Source organism: Hyaena hyaena, unplaced genomic scaffold (genome assembly GCF_003009895.1).
Source record: "Hyaena hyaena isolate Hyena2069 unplaced genomic scaffold, ASM300989v1 scaffold_84, whole genome shotgun sequence".
Taxonomy (NCBI): domain Eukaryota; kingdom Metazoa; phylum Chordata; class Mammalia; order Carnivora; family Hyaenidae; genus Hyaena; species Hyaena hyaena.
In genome coordinates, this window is record NW_024080716.1 from 1,111,454 (window position 1) to 1,126,225 (window position 14,772).

General features: G+C 49.2%; 1 protein-coding gene across 6 annotated transcripts in view; it reads left to right on the top strand.

The window, feature by feature from the left end:
- The window catches only part of LOC120233110 (LIM domain containing preferred translocation partner in lipoma), a 673,125-nt gene that overhangs the window by 49,538 nt on the left and 608,815 nt on the right, over positions 1-14,772 (top strand). Inside the window, exon 1 of one of the 6 annotated variants that reach the window (XM_039234222.1) lies at positions 1,800-1,955. The exons of 4 other annotated variants lie outside the window; for them this stretch is intronic. The gene's annotated coding sequence lies outside the window, so the exon portion shown is untranslated. Of the gene's footprint in view, positions 1-1,799; positions 1,956-5,791; positions 5,813-14,772 lie in introns of those variants that run through there. One more of the 6 variants, XM_039234224.1, reaches the window with a different exon arrangement.

Here is a 14,772-nt window from a genome sequence, read left to right on the forward strand (position 1 = left end):
CAAAGACGGGGGAAGAACAGGGGTCAGGGGGGCTCTGGAGCCCAGCCTCACCGGCTCTGTTATTACCTACTGTGCAAGTCAGCATCTGCAAAGCATTTTGTTTAAAGGAAAAATGCCTGCTGCTGGGAAAAAGAAGTTTGAAAAGCCGCTGTGCTAGCCCAGCGCTTCCGTTCACCAAAGCTGAGAGACAGAGTGGCTTAGCACAGGCCACACTATGAGGGGTTCTGAGGTTTCCCCCCTTTTTTCAAGGTAGCGTTCTGTCTATCTCTCCCGAGGCCTCTGGGCACCTGGCTTCAGGTTCACGGTCGCGCAGGCCCTGAGGAGATGCGTAAGCTTCAGGCTGCCCCGTGCACACAATCTTTGACCTGTGTCCTTCAACTTGGCCGTGTCTCCTCCTCAGACCTTGGGAACCTCCGTGAGATTAGTTCCATTTCTGTGAAGAATAGAGTGGAAGTGACAGCCAGGATTATGTGACTTCCCTGGCCCAGCCTTCAAAGACATTGTCTAACTGAAGTATGGAGTGTTCTTTGAGGGCACAGTGCTGAGAACACAGGGAAGATTCCTGACTCCAAGGACCTTCCAGGGAGACAGAAGTGAATAAGGGACATTGTCAGCTGTTTTTGCAGAGCGTTTTGTTTGTTATCGATGTGACTGTTCTCTGATAATTATGTGAGGATGATTTCGTCCCCTAGAAATGGGATAGGGAGAGCCTGGACAATAGGAAAGAACGTTAGAAATTGAAGAGTGCATTCTCGAATTGCAAGGCGTTGAGTTTGTACTGGGAATTAGTGAATCCTGGCCTCTTGCACTTACTATCTTTGGGACCTGCCTAATTTCCTTTTTCTTTAAGCCTTCATTTTCTCATCCGTATAATGGGTGAGACTACCTGGCTCACAGAACAGTTGATAGGATCAAATGGTGTAATATATGTAGCCTGCTTAGTACAATGCTCAGTGCAGAGTAAACACTCATTATATTATAGTTGTTTTCGTGATTATTATTATTTGCCAGTGAGGAGTCAAGGAGACCATTTTATTTTTATTTTTTAAATTTTTAAGTGTATTTATTTATTTGAGAGAGACAGAGGCAGAATGAGTGGAGAAGAGAGAATCCCAAGCAAGTTCCTCAGTGTCAGCACAGATCCAGACACGGGGCCCAAACTCATGAAACTGAGATCATGACCTGAGCTGAAACCATGAGTCAGATGCTTAACCGGCTGAGCCACCCAGGTGCCCCCAAAGAGACCGTTTTTAAAAACCTGATCGATGTTTTGATCAGAGCTTTGCTTCTCATCAAAACAGTCTGCATTCAGAAATAGACTCCAACCTGATCACTTTAGGCTACGATAATTATTTGGTTTTGGTTTACCTTGCTGAGTTACCTCTTTTTGTCTCTGCCTATCTGCCCGCCTCTCCTGCTAGTGGCCTACACATTGCTGGTTACTGTGCATAGCTCTTCATTGCTTGGTCTCCAATCCTTCCTTTGGTCTGGAATGTCCTTTGTCACTGTCTCAGTCTCACCCTCTTTTCACACCTAGCCTGGAAGTCTGTCCCTCCCATTGAGGACACCCTACTGAAGTGTGAACTTATAGAGTAGGCCACCCCTCATCCCACATTGCATCTCATAACCCTTTGCTGCATCATCCCTGGGGATTCAGGCACACACTGTAATAGGTATGCACACACCTTTGTGATAAGTTTACTTAATGCCTTTCTCCAACGTGCAGCACAAGGAAGGAGATGATACAGTGCAAACCAGGAAATAATGGATTTCTGGGGAAGACCTGGCCCTCTCCATAAATGACAGGATCGTTACAGAAACTGAAGAGAATCCTGGTGACTAGCGTGTCAGGAGAGGCCTGAAGGAAGCCAGACCAGGGACTGTGCTCTCCAAGCTTCCTGGGTCTCCTCCACCCCCACCCCCTCGCCCCCGGGCCATATGCGGCAGAAGCGCAGGTATGCAGGTGCACCTCTCTGTTGCCTGGGGTGCGTGCATTCCAGGTTGAGCCTCCGTGAGATGGTTCGGATGTTTAACGGCTTGCCGATTTCTATCATTTTGGTATCTGCAGCTTGAAATATCCTGTGTCCTTGATTCATTCATGCTTGGGAGCTTCCTCAGTGCTCTCTGGTAAATAGCTTGTTCCTGTACGTTTATTTCCCCGTGGGTTTATTGCAGAGAAACTGGAGCCTGTGTTTCTAACAACTTCTCCAAGGAGAACATCGTAGGTCGTGTTTCCGGAACTGAGACTCCCGGGAGGTCTTCCAATAATCCCTCTCTGTTTTTGGGGTGCCATTCGCTTGTCACTGAAAAAGGACGGTTGTCTCGAAAGTCCTGCAGACACGTGAGACTTGGCGGCTGCAAATCTGACAGTTGATGCTAAGGTTCCACTACCAGCGAGAAGAATACAGACAGAAACCTGTAGAGCATCAAATCATTTCCCTTTCATTCTGGACTCTTAATGTTTCTTTGTCTTGAGGATGACCTCACTGCTTTTTTGTATTTGTAATGGAATGCACAGTCATTTACAAGTAATCACACAATAATCCCTTACGCTTTTGGAACGCCTTCCCGTTTTCCTGAGGGTTTTAACTCTCATTATCTCATTTGATCCTCCTAACCGCTCTGGGAGGAGGCAGAAGGGCTAGTTTAATCTTTAATTTTCAGGTGTAGAAACTGAGGCTTAGAAAAGTTAAAGTTGGCCAGAGGTCATACAGTTAGAACGTAGCAGAGTTGGAACTGTTGGTCGTCCAACTTCTAAGCCAGCATTCCTTTTATTACTTACTGTTGCTGTGACCTTGGGAATATACTTCATCTCTCTGAGCCTCAGTTTTCCCATCACGAAATGGGGTAGAATACTCCCAGCGGCGTGGCCAGTAGGGATTAAATGAGACTGCGAAAGCATTTATCAACTGGTAAGGGATGCCACTAATGTGAGGCATCATTGCTGCCTGTGTCCTGACTCCAAGCCGTACAATCAGAACTGTGGCTCAAAGGAACATTTTTCCCCCCGTTTTGCAAAGACAGTGAAGTCCAGGATGGTGCTGGGGTAGATAGTCGGGGATCACGAGCTCCCAGCCCTGTGATCAGCAAGCCGGTGCCGCCGTCCTGCCTGTAGGCTGCTTGGTTATTATTCTGAGAGCGTTTGAGTTGGCACGGCCCTCTTTCCCCGCAGAGCTCACTTTTAATGTTCCTTGGAACAGCCTTGTATCCTGGAGACAGTTCTGGGTCTGACAGGGCAGGAGAGTGGGAATGCGGAGCTGGGAATGGGATCTGCATCCCTGAGCTCTATCCACAAAGGGTAGGAATGCGGCGTGGGTGATGGGGTAGAGGTGGCCGAAGGAATGGTCTCGAAAGTGCCTCTCCTCGTGTTTCTCAGGGACTGGGATTTCATAGGGCACACGTCTTGTGAGTCCCCAAGGCCAGCGGCCCATGTGCAGAATGGGCTTAGCAGTATCGTTTCCTGGAAAAACCTGAAAAGGGTGGATTTCAGGGTGGCAGCAGATGCGTTAGGAGCTAGCAGGGTGATATGGTCAGGAAATGGCCAGAGTGATAGAGGGTTGCGATCTTGGGTAGCTTCGTTTCTATATCCAGATTCACCTACAAAAATTCCAAGCCAGTGGAATAGACAGGTTGTTGGTGTGGTTCGAAGAGGCAGAATGAGGAACAGGAAAGCCAGGAGTTGGATTTTGTTTCCGTATAAAGAAGAACTTTCTGTTGAAAGGATGGAATTTGCAGCTGTAAAAGATCATGGTCATCACTTCACTGGAGACGTCCTGGACACCATGGGGGGTGGTGTGAGGTATAATCAGGTGGGACATCGGGTTTAGTGGTCTTCTCTCCTCTCAAGATCCCAGAGCTGGTGGCTCTCAATGGTCAAGAGGAAGAGAAGCACGCATACATTAAGGAATGAAGGGCCCTTTTGTGGATATGGAAACTGATCTCCAAGTGCTACTTTGCAAAATGGAGGGTAGACACAGACTCTTTGTACCTATGTCTGTAGTCTGCTTACTCCCTGGTTTCCAGAGTTCCCAGGCCATCTGTGGGCAGCTATTTTCCATGGAATGTCTTTTCCCTCTGCTGGCATGTTCCTGTTGCAATATTGGAATGGACTCTCTGCCCCCTGACAACATGACTGTCTTTCCACAGAACCACAAGCCACAGGGCTCCGTGTCTGGTCTTCTCAGTTACAAAGGAGGATCATCCCTTTATCCTCTTCACACTACCTGTGGGACATCTGGGGAGCACCGCAGTGGCCGGAGTTCTGTGCCGAGTTCTGGTTCTGGCATGTGCCGGAAGGTTCTCTGAGCCTGTTTCCCTTCCTCATTTGACAATCACTTATATTTGTGTTCATTTATTAAACACACAGTAAGTAAGAAATGCTTGCTGCTTTTCAGGTATTTATGGCATGCCTGCAAACATATAAAATAGGTAATCCGAGTAAGTGTGTCATCACTATTTGGATAGCCCAAGTAGAAGCTGCTTTTAGAGCACATAGTTGGACAGTTTTGTGATTCTTACCCATTTTGTAGATGAAAGGATATAAACCACAAGAGAACTGATTTTTCCAGAATCTTAAAGAGGACCTGAGCTTAAGGCTTGGGTTCCTGGGCTCCCTAAGTAGCACCGTGTATTTCTTGAAGATTGCCCGGGGATGAGAGCTAGCAGCCTCCTGGTGCCAGAACAGGAGGTGGCTGGAGATTCTGAGAATCTCATGTGGCGTACGGAAAGCCTTTGCAGCCAACAGTAGAAGGGGACCCCTGTAAGAAATAGAACCGCTGGGAAGCCGGTGTGTAGATTCCCTTCCCTGAGCGGACCCCCCTTCCCCTGCACCGCCATTTTCCCCGGCACCCCATCTCTCTCTCCTTTCCCTTCTGCTCATTCTCTCTGCAGTCATTTTTAGACCAGAGTTGTTCCTGACCGACTTTACTGGTCCAATGTAGTTATCAGCACACTTCTCAGGACCTTCTGATCGGAAGTAATCGTGCAAATAAACTGGACACTCAGCCCTCCTTTCCCCTCAACGATGTTTCTTTTGAAAGTCTGGTTTTATTCTGGGTTTTCATGCCTGATGTCTGTCCTAGGAAGAAACCACACAAAACTAAGTTCCCAGGAGGATTCTTATCCCAAGGGAGTCTGGGAATTTGGGTCAAGGGTGGGGATGACTTTAGGGCTCATCTTACATCAGGTGCCCTGTGGATTGGATTCTTGGTGACCCCTTTGGGTACATCTCTCCCAGATACCATCCTCCTCTGAATGAATAGATTGACTCCATAAATGTCATTGCCTCCTAGATGTCCCATTCCTCAGGTGAACGTAAAGCCTTTCAAGCCAGTCACTTCCTTGTTTGGACTGGGGAGGCTTTTTCCTGTAACAGGCAGCCTATGGAGCAGATTGAGGCTCTCCTTCTTTTGGGGTTAATCATCTACTCCGAGTAAGGAATTCTGTCATAACTGGGGGCATGTTCTTCAAGTGCCAGAGGAGAGAAGGGTGAGTTTTCTGACATCCTCTAGCCTGCTTCTCCATATATGGAAATGTTTACCCACCACACTGATCTACTGGAAGAGAAGGAGGTGACTCAGGGTTTAGAAGAAGCAGGATTTGAATTCTTGTTTCCAGAAACAAAGTCGCCCCTGTCCGCCCCTCCCCCTGCCGTCGCCTCCATTCCTTTGCCCCTTGTTCTGGAAGCTGAGGAGAGAAGGTCTCAGTGCTGTTCCCCTTGGGCCTTGGGGCCACCTCCTTGCAGTGGGGCTCAGTGCGTGTGACAAGGAGTGCCGGCCGGCGGAGGGCCAGCTGTCTGTGGGGCCCGACTCACGTGAGTACACATTATTGACAGAGCGAATGGCATTTCTGCTCACAGACCTGGGGCTTGCAGAGTGACCGGGACGTATCGCTGGGAGCGCTGGCCACTTTGGTTGGGGGTGTGGACAGCGCCTTTCCCAGGGGAGCTCTGCTTTCAGTGGGATTGGGAAGCGGACTCGGCCTGAGGGAAGATTCTATTTGTGTGTGAAAAAAATGAGAGCTATTTCCTCCCACCTGAGGCCTAGCCAGAGTTGGGTAGGAAGGTAATCTGGGAGTGCCATGGTCGTCTGTCTGTCTGCTAGGGTTAGAGCAACAAGCCAGAAGGATGGTCGTGGACACTTGGGGAGGGATGGGTAGTCTTAGTTTGAAAAGCAGAGTTACGGTTGGCCTTCGGAGCATGAAATGTTGCCCATATATGCAGCATTTGCAGGGCATCCACGGTCTGGAGTAAATACCCGGTGTGCAGGACATTGTGTGCGTTGGAAGGAGTCTGAGAGACGATTTGGCCGGCCTGCCTCCTTTTGCAGCAGGATGCGGGGGAGGGGAGGCCCAGGGGCAAAGCTAACTCGCCCTGCGGGTACATGGCTGATTAGGTGGGATTAGAATCCCGGTCTTCTGGCTCTTGATCAATCGATCATTCTTCCTTCCACTACACTTGAGCTGCTCCTGCAGGCAGAGGCCGAGAAGAACATGCCCATTTCACAGATGAGGAAATAGGGACTCTGGATGCCAGAGTTGCCCACGCTTACTGATCTGATGGGTGAGACTGAGAACTAGCACCTGATTGCTCCAGGTCAGACCTCTTTCTATCATGTTACAGGGCCTCAGAGGCCTGATTTTGTTGTTTGTAAAATTTTTCCTCCCCCACCCCTTTTCTGCTATCCACTTACTCTGCTTTCGGTCATGTGAGTGTTATCTGAACGTGGGCTGCCGCCTTCTGATCTGCTTGGCTGGCTAGATCTGTTTCTTTCCTGATTTCTTGAAAGGGGGTGGGAGCTTGTCCAAAATGCAGAACCAGGTAACAGACCCTTACCTCAGTTTATCCCAAGAGGTGGAGATTACGCACGGGCCTCGAAAGAGGCTGAGCAGTGCTCTCTCGCTTAGCTGTCAGATTCTGCAGTGCAGTTTGCACTGAAAGGTGAGCCTGACTCTGAATGGATGTTACACACAGACACATGTACACACACACACACACACACACACACTCATAGGCATATACATAGATGCACATACATACCGACACACACAGAGGCATGCACACAGTTACACATACACATAGACACACACTCAGAGACACACACACACAGACACATACTCTTAGACATGCACACAGACATATGCACAGTGCACACAGAGACACAAAGACATACACTCATAGACACACAGACACACGCAAACACACACACTTCCTTGCCTTCTTTGGTACAGCTTTAAAGAGAGACTTAGGAGGCACCACCCTCTCTTAACAGCCCGCCAGATGTTACATGGCCATGAATGTAGTTCTTTGTAGTCAGTTTGGTTTCTGGTGAACCTGGGGGCACTTTTGTCCAACTCAGGGAAGACGCTGGAGATGTGACTCAGGGAAGCACTTAGGTGCCAGTGGCATTAGGCGGTCGATCCTAATAGCACAGGAAAGTGCTCTGAGACCCAAGACTGTCCCGTGTGGAAGGGAGGCCAGGCAGTTCCCTAGGCTGCTCTGGGTTGCCAGCGAGGATCCCAGGACCCTGCACACAGCCTGTCTCCTGCTCCGTGATGGTGACCGGCCTGCTTATAGCCCTGCTCACCAGGTGGGAAGAGGATGCCTTGAGGGAAGGCCTGGGATACCCCTCCCCCCAACCCGCTGTGGTGGTGACAGACAGGGGCACTAAGAGGTTACGGCTGGTGATGCAGGTGTCCGTGCTGTTACTGTTCACAAGGAGAACTGACGCAAATTGATTGCTTTCCGAATGCCAGGCACTGGGCTAAGCACTTGCCCTAAATCATTGAGTCACTACTGTTCCCACCTGGGAGTAGGTGCTATTTTTTTTTTTAACTTTATTTTTAATTTTGGTAAAGCGCACATTTACCGTCGAACCATTTTAAGCGTCTAGCTCCGTGGTGTTAAGTGCAGTCACCTGTCCTGCAACCCTTCTTCAGAGCTCCTTTCATTCTGCAAAACTGGGCCTCTGGACCTATTAGACACTAACTTCCCATCCCCCTTCCGCTTGGCCCTGACAATTTCTGCCTTCTGTCTCCATGACTTTCCAGGCACCTCACAAGTAAGTGGGATCCTACAGCATCGATTCTGTTGTGACTGCCCTGTGTCACCTAGCGTGATGTCTTGCAAGGTTCATCCGTGTTGTGGCACATGTCACAATTGCATACATACGCACCGCATTTTGTTGACCCACTTAGGTACTGTTTTTACCTTCTTTTTACAGAGGAAGAACCCGAGGCTTTGAGGGGTCAAGTTGTCCAAAGGCCATCAGCAGTGGAACTGGGATCTGAACCCAGGTCATGGGACCTCAGGGTGCATGTGGTCAGGAGTAAGGGGATATTTTATTTTAGTTGCCAAGAGTGTGACAAACGAGGATGATTCTCAACTGGGTAGTGATACCTCGTCACACCTTGCTATGCCATTTTGGTAACCAAGTGTCCCAATGGGCTGTATGTGGGTACTTCCTTCCATTTTCTATCGATCTCTGGGAAGCTTAGAACCAAATGGGAAGCCCACCTTTGGCAAACGATAGGAGACATATGACTTCTTTTTTAAAAAAAAAACTCTTAAATGTTTATTTTTGAGAGAGAGAGAGAGACAGACAGACAGAGTGTGATCAGGGGAGGAGTGGAGAGAGAGGGAGATGCTGAATCTGAAGCAGGCTCCAGGCTCTGAGCTGCCATCATACAGCCCGATGTGGGGCTTGAACCCATGAACCGTGAAATTATGACCTGAGCCGAGGTCAGATGCTTAACCAACTGAGCCACCCAGGTGCCCCAAGCCTCTTTGTTTTTGTAATCCTGGTCCCTTTCCTTCACTTTATTTTCCATCTCCCTCCCCAGTTTTCTCACCGTAAAAATATCACAAACTACGTGCGTCTTTGTTAGGTGCTTCAGATCAGATCTGTTATGGAAACAAGGCAGCGTACATAAATCAGTGACGTGCTATCAGGTATTTTTGTTATTAAGATAGCTAAGGAATAGCTTGTCTGCAGAGTAGTGGACAGAGACTGCAGCTGTGGTTTTCTGAACCTGGCTCTCTGTTGCTAAGTCAATGTTTAACCTGGGTGATGATGCTTCTTTCTGACCTCAGTTTTCCCACCTGTAAGATGGGACCACCATTGACAACAGGGAGCATTCGGTCTGTGCTGAGCCCATACGAGGTGTTCCAAGTGACTGATCTCTTTCTAGTCTCCCAGCACTCCTATAGGCAAGTGCTGGGGAAAGTGAGGTCTAGAGAAGTGGGAAGACTTGGTTAAACTCCTACCGCCCCTGCGTGGCAAGCATTAGTGATCCTCAGCTGACTCGAGGGCCCCGGACATCAGCCACAGTGCTAGGCGACTTGCCCTTAGCAGTCTCTAAGGTTTCTTTCACTGGTGGTATGTGTTCATCTAATTTTATTAAATGTTTATTGGATTCCCACTTATGTGCTTCATACCGTTCTGGGCTCTGATCCAGCCCTGGGTTTAGAGTGAAGGAAAAGACACACGGAACAATGATTCCTTCGAGCTTACATTCTAGTTCGGGGTGTGTGGAGGAGGCAGATAATAAATGAACTTGTAAACAGAGGGAATGATAAGTAACACTTAGGAGGATTCACACAGGGCACTGAGACGGTGAGTGAATGGAGGAAGGGATCTGGGAGGCAATGTTTCAGCTGAGATCTGAATGACAAGGAGCCAGCCATGCAAAAGTCAGGAGGGAGAGAGCCGTGCAGAGGGCGCTGTCAATGCCAAGGCCATGGAACAGGAATGAGTTGGTGTTTGAGGAATAGAAGGAGCCCAGGATGCTAGGAGATAGTGGGCGGCCGAGGAAGCAGCATGCCAGGGGGGCAGGGAAAGGGCTGCTGAGTGTAAGTAAGCTAGAGAAGGGCTCGTCCCGAGTCTAGGGTTGATGGGAAGCATCTGAGTGTTTGGCAAGCATCATTCTGCCTGCTGTCAGGGGAGTGGATTGCAAGGAGTGGGGAAGGGCAGGAGGCTCTTGCTGTCAGTAGGTGAGAGGTGGTGGTAACTTTGATTAGGATGGTGGAAGTGGGGCCAGAGAGAAGCGACTTGGTTCACGATACATTTTGGAAGGATCGTCTATGGGATGTCAAGTGCAGTTTCCTTCGGAGTAGTGTCCGGGTCAATGGGCAGGAATCTGGGAGACCCTGATGGAGGTGAAAATGTGCAGTGGGGGTGGGGGGGCGGTGCATAGACTTGCAGCTGATTCAGACTAAGGAGGCTGTGTACTCCCTACTTTGGTTTCTAACCTTGAACTTCTGGCCAAGGAACAGAGGGCAGTGGCTTCCTGCCTCTGACTTCCTGGCTGAGAGCTGTTGGAAGGCCCCAAAATAAGCCCTGCAGAACATGCCGCTTCCTTTGCTCTCCCTGGGTATTTGTATAAAGCATTCTTTCCCACCGAGAATACGGAACATTCAGAGTGATGTTGACTTTGTGGGCCATTTTTAACATATTGTTTTTCCTTGATGCGTCGTCTGCTTTTGGAGAGATTCTTGTCTCGTGCAGATCCCTGCTGGGAGCCTTCAACCACCCGTAAGATAGGGATGGAAAGGCTGAGGGGGAAACCCGAAGAGCTGGGGCTTCAAGGCCTCACCTTGGCTTTAGGACCCTGGTCCAAGTGCACCTCCCAGACTTCTTTCGTCTCCATTTGATTTCACGCTTGCTGACCCTTGCTTTCCCCCTCTGTAATTCCTTGACATGGGATGGGCTTTTCTGTAAATCCCCCATTCTTGAGTGGCATGGAGGAACTGGCCTCAGAGAAGTGAGATGATTTGGTCAGTGTGAGGTGGTGTCTGAGTAAGGCTGGGAAGCTAAGATTCCTGACCGAGCCCGTTTTCTGCACCAGGCCACAGTGACTCCACATGGGACATCACAGCCCTGGGTGTCTCATGGCAGTCCTATACTGTGCTGGACATGAGCCTCAAGATGCTTGGAGACCACATTCTAAATCACCTGAAGTTCACTTTTGGGCATGCTCCTCTTCAAATAGTTTGCAGTCTGTATTACCGTTTTTTTTTTCTTAAACGCTAACATTATCTCTTAAAAGCAATGTTTTGTTTTTGCTCATTTGAATTTCTTTTAAAATCTCTTTCATATTATCCATTCATTTAGTCCACAAACATTTATTGAGTTCTTACTGTATGCCAGGCATTATGCTAGGTGCCGGGGACTGATTCAAAGATAATTTGGAGGCGTATGGAAGGGGAGTAGATAATTACAGCACAGTGAGAGAAGTGGTATAATAGAGGGATATGTAAAGAGCTAGAAATAGCACTATGAATAACATCTCTGAACAAATTGCCTTCTTTTTTCCTTTTGGATTATTCCCTTATGTATATTGCCCAAAGTGGGATTACTGGGTCATTTAAAAAATGAAAACAATTTGGCACAAAAGGATGTAATGACTTGCCTGGGGGAATACAGATCAATTTTCAACGGGGGGCGGGGAGTGGGGGAATTGTTGATGGCTCCCGATTTAGATACTTTACCGGGAGGATTGTGCCGTTTTTATACCACCTCTGTCATCATGGTGGCTTTCAGGGGGAGTACCTATTCTAAACACGTCAGCCTGCATGTAGAAACACATATCCTTCTATTTAATCTCACACATTAGTTGTTAATTCTCACAAGAACCTAGTCTATGAGTAGGATGGCTTCCATTTTACAAATGAAGAAACTTAAACTTCTCTAAAAGGAAGGGGCTTGATTAGGGTTCCATTGTTAAATCTTGGAGAATCCCAAGAATCAAGTGTAAGTTGTTCTCCAAGGGGGGGTGCTTATCCCCGCACTCCGTTCACCAGATGGGGTGCTTGTGCCCCGGTTAGGGCCTGGGAGTCATTTACTGAGCTGTAGGGATTCTTCTCAAGAAGGGCAACGTCTACTAGATGTGGTGGAGAAGTTCTGACCTCCAGAGGGACCGGTGTTCCTCTGTGTATTGATCAGAAGGGACCCGAAGGCCCGTTATTCTTGACCCCGGCCCAGATCCTGGAAGGCGAATGCGTCGTGGCCTTAGCACCAAAGCACAGAACCCCAAGCAGAGCCGGAACCATCCAAGAACTCCTTCCCCTGGTCCCCGGCCCATCATCGTCAGACAGCAGTGCCTGTACACCGTGAGGCTTTGGCTCGCTCATCCCTGAGACAGCCTGCTCCCTGCTATTTTCCAAACATAGCCTGTCTTTCCTCGCCTCCATGCTTTAGCTCATGCCATTCCCTTAGCCAGAGGGGCCCTCCTCCGTCTTCATCCAGGGACCTCCTGGTCTTCTTACACGCATCTGCACAGATGGCCACCTTCTGACTGGGGCGACCTGTGATCACCCTCTCCTCTCCCCTGTTCACACTGCCCCACACTAGAAAGCACCTCTCTGTTCTCTCTTCTGCCTACTCGCCTCACAACGGGCTGTGGGGCAACAGAGTGTGCGGCTCTGTGGTGGCTCTGAGCATTCAGATCGTGGCTGTGACGCTTCTAGCTGTGGGATCCGCCAGGTCGGTTAGCCTGCTTGAGCCTGAGTTTCCATATCCGCCAAATGGGTATAAAGAATCGCATCGGATCACAAGGTTGTTTGTGAGGGTTTGTATTGCTACCCGTGCTGCTTCTGTGGTACTCAGCATCTCCTTCTTTGTGTACGTCTGGTCTCTCCTTCTAGACTGGGAGCTCCTTTTAGGCCAGGAAGGGAAAACCGCTTGCCTGTGCCTTTAACAAATGGGACCTGCCGTAAAGGCTCCTTTAAGGGAAAGGTTCCATGTGACCTAACTGGTGACGTCAGTGCAGGCTCATTACTAGTTGGAGGCCCCGGTCACATGGTACCAGGCCTGGAAGGAAGAGCTCCGTGAAAGGGAGCTTTGGGCACACACTGTGTGTGTGTGGACAGGCCTCTAGCTTCTGCCTAGTAACAGGAAGGAGGCTGGAGCCTGTGTTCGGCCTGTGTTCTGATTCATCAAGTTGGGTAGTGCTGGCATTTCGCTGAAGGCAGAGTGGAAATCCTGCTTGGAACATGAGACTTGGTTTCTTTTCTGGGTCTTTCACGGTGGGGAGTACCAGACTGGAGGAAAAGGTGCACAGAGGGGTGGGTTTGGGGCACCTCTGAGAGCCATCCACTCCTCTGACTGCTCTGTGGGTGGGGCCGTGGAGAAGGGGTCTAATCAGAGGGTGAAGCTGTCCTTCAGAACCTCCTGCCCTCCCTGTGCTTGGAGGCCAAGTGGAAGGGCATTTAGTTCTTAAAGGGGTAGCTCTGCTAGTTAACTTTCTCCTGCATCATTTCCCAGAATGCAGTACCTATGTGTGTCAAGATCCAAGTGCTTTAGCCTGGCACACAAGGTCCTTCATGTCGTGGCCGCAACATTCCTTTCCAGCCTCGTCTCCCACCGCATCTCTCCATGTGCCCTGCCCCTGGCCTCAGCAGATTAGTCACTTTCCCGAAGAACAGCCTGAACTCCTCCTTAAGGCGCTCAGTACATCGTGTTCCCAGGGCCTATTTTCTTCCTCCTCATACATGGACATCCTCTTGGGTGTTCAGGCTCGGTTCAGAAGTCATCCGCAGAGCCCTTCTAGGCCCTCAGAGCAGCGTTGCGTGCCCGTGTGCTCTGCACACTTTTCATTGTCCCCGCAGAGCCTGTGAGCTCTTGGAGAGCACCGGGCCGGCCCGACTCAGCACCTACAACTGTGGGGGCTGCACACAGGAGGTGTGCAAATGTCTGTGTTGAGCACCTGCGAATGCAGGGCGCAGGACACCGTGTCAGCTAACAGTTGCGCCAGAGGGGTGTTCAGAAGCTCATGCTTGCGTTACCCACGGCTCGTTTGATCATGTGCCCAGCCGTCGGAGTTCTCTTTGTGAACTGGCCTGCTATCAGCTCACTGCTAACCTTTCTCAGGGCCTGCTTCCCACATACCCAGCGAGGTCTGCTTCGTGCCAGGGCTCTGAGCTGCTTCCTTCACTTAAGCACATAGGGAGGATTCTGCTTCTAACGTGAACATATTTGATTCTGAAAGTTCAAGCTTTGTTTTGTGTTCCCGAGTTCCTTAAATGGTGAAAATACTGGAGGGATTTTTTTAAGGATATTTCTGCCTCTAGCCGAATAGCGGTCCGTGGTACAGTTGTAACTGCTAAGTAGGAAGACCAGGGTTGTGGGGCTTGATTTGGAAGACTTGGGTTCAAGTCTTGGCTTTACCATTATCAGCCCCAGAACTTTGGGCCATTGCCTGACCTCTCTGACCCTCACTTTCCTCAGTGGGCGATTGGAAAATTCTCCTTATAGGTTGGTGGGAAGCTTAAATGAGGTTTTGGACATTAAATGGGGACTTTTATTAGTTTTTGATTCGTAAATTGGACTTGAAGGGCTTTTGTGAAATTAAAATTTTTCTTATTTGGTTATAGTCGACACACAATGTTACATTAGATTCAGGTATGCATTGTAGTGGTTCAGCATCTTTATATGTTGTACTGTGCTCACCGTAAGTGTAGCTGCCATCAGCCATCTTACGTCGCTGTTATAGTATCATTAACTATATTCCCTATGCTCTGCCTTTTATTCTGTGCCTTATTCATTCCATCACTGGAAGCCTGCATTCCTACCCTCTTTTACCCATTTTGCCCATTGCCGCACCCCCTCCCCTCTGACAACTATCAAGTTTGTTCTCTGTATTTTAGGTTTTATTGGAGGATATTTATTTATTACATGTTTGTTTATTTTGAGAGAGAGCAGAGAACACATGTGCGCACGGTGAGCCGGGGAAGGGCAGAGGGAAGGGGGGAGAGAATCCTAAGCAAGCCTCACACTC